The sequence below is a fragment of the Elephantulus edwardii genome, unplaced genomic scaffold, assembly GCF_000299155.1.
Source record: "Elephantulus edwardii isolate Elephantulus edwardi_28Jun2011 unplaced genomic scaffold, EleEdw1.0 scaffold00357, whole genome shotgun sequence".
Lineage (NCBI taxonomy): Eukaryota > Metazoa > Chordata > Mammalia > Macroscelidea > Macroscelididae > Elephantulus > Elephantulus edwardii.
In genome coordinates this window covers 822535-824577 of record NW_006400107.1, presented here as the reverse complement: position 1 = coordinate 824577, position 2043 = coordinate 822535, and the positions used below count along the sequence as shown (strand labels likewise).

At 43.2% G+C, this 2043-nt stretch overlaps 1 protein-coding gene and 1 pseudogene across 1 annotated transcript in view; one reads left to right on the top strand and one right to left on the bottom strand.

Moving 5' to 3' along the window:
- SMYD1 (SET and MYND domain containing 1) overlaps positions 1-2043 on the top strand; it is a 94978-nt gene that overhangs the window by 65295 nt on the left and 27640 nt on the right. The gene's annotated exons all lie outside the window — the stretch shown is intronic.
- The window catches only part of LOC102861860, a 9912-nt pseudogene continuing 8074 nt past the window's right edge, over positions 206-2043 (bottom strand).

Below are 2043 nucleotides of genomic sequence, written 5' to 3'. Positions count from 1 at the left end.
CACGAGACTCACCCATTTCTCCTTGGGAATCCTTGAATTCCTGTTGTTGAGCCTCAATCTTCACTGAGGACCAGTCATCAACTGTTTAAGTGTTCAATTATCAATAAGCCAAAGTCTGTGGAAGGCCATAATGGTCCTACTTTAAGTGGTTAGCTGCTCCCGCAGCTCACCACGCTGTCTCTGCCTCCGCTGCTATCTTGGATCTCTAAACCTGCTCTAGATCGTGACTTGTTATCTCTGAACCTGCATGTGGATCACCTTCATCTGATTGCTTCTCTGAACCTTATGAATTCATGTATTTGTGTTCAATAGGCTTTGGATAATTATATGGTTACCCATTGTCATAAAAAAAACCTCCTGAAGGTGAACTCATAGAAAGCATACTCAGGGTGCTTTCCATTTTTATACCATCTATTCAAAGTGCCATTGACATTTTCTTCCTCATTATCATCACTCCATAACTTATGAGGATCAATTGGATCAAAGTTTGATGTATTTGTTGGGTGTGTGATTTTAGGAATGTATGAAACAGACTGCTGTCTCAGGTCACTAGAGAAATCAATAGTTTTCAGAAAGGAATGTGCTTCTATCTTGTCAACACCATTCTTGTCTAAGCGGGCATGTGTTCCTCGACAAAGTTTGATAATAAGGTCAGAGGCTTCGGTACTCAGTTTAGCTTGTGGTGGAATGTGAAGAGATGTTTTTCAGTTGATAACCTTCATTTGAGTTTCTAATGGTGTCTGTGCCAAGAAAGGAGGTTGTCCCATCAACATTTGAAAAAGAATGACACCAACACTCCACCAATCACATAACTGTGTATATCCTGTTTGTAGCAACACCTCGGGTGCAATATAATTGGGTGTCCCAACCAAAAAATGTGCCAGGCATCGCTGGTGCTGGAATGCAGATCTCTGCTGTAGTGGCTTCAATCTGTCTGCATATTGACAGTTGGAGGCATCGCCCCATTCATTACAGAAATTCATGCTATCTTGTGATGGTCACCACTTGATAGTATTTAGAACGAGCATCCATTTGAAGCCAGTGCAGAGGCCGAAATCAGTCAATTTAATATGTCCACCACGATTAATCAAAATATTATCAGGTTTACTATGTTGTTGTTGTTCTTGTTCTTGTTATGTGCCATCGAGTCGCTTGCGACTCATAGTGACCCTATCTATAAGAGCCCTAAATGCCATTTCTATTCTGTGCCAACTTCGCCGTCTCCAACACACTCATTTCCACCACCCCAATCACAGAATTGATCCATCTCATCGAGGGTCTTCCTCTCCTGCGCCGTCCCTCCACTCTCCCAAACATGATGTCCCTCTCCAAAGACCAATCCCTCCTTGCAACATGCCCAAAGTATGTCAGAGGAAGCTTCAGAATCCTTGACTCCAAGGAGCATTCCGGCTTCACCTTCTCAAGGACAAACCTGTTTGTTCTCCTAGCAGTCCATAGTATATTCAACACTCTTCTCCAACACCACAGCTCAAAGGTATCAATTATCTTTCTATCATCCCTAGTCACTGTCCAACTCTCTGATGCATAAAACGTAATTGTGAAGGCTATAGCCCGGATGAGGCACACCTTAGTCTCCAGCCTGACGTCGTTACCCTTCAATACTTTTGAGAGGTCCCTAACAGCTTACTTTGCCAATCCAATTTATCTCTTGATTTCCTGGCTGCTGTTACCAAGACTGTTGACTGTGGAACCAAGTAAACTAAAACTGTTAACTATCTCAATCTCTTCACCATCCACACTGATGCAGCCAATTGGCCCAGTGGTGAGAATCTTTGTTTTCCTGATGTTGAGCTTCAATCCATATTGAAGGCTGAAGTCCTTGACCTTTTGCAGCAAGTCTTCAGGTCCTCCTCAGTTTCAGCAAGCAGGGTTGTGTCATCTGCATAACGCAGGTTGTTGATGACTCTTCCTCCAATCCTGATGCCATATTCCTCCTTGTACAGCCCAGCGTCTCAGATGATCTGTTGTGCATACAGATTGAAAAGGTATGGAGACAAAATACATCCCTGATGGACCCCCTTC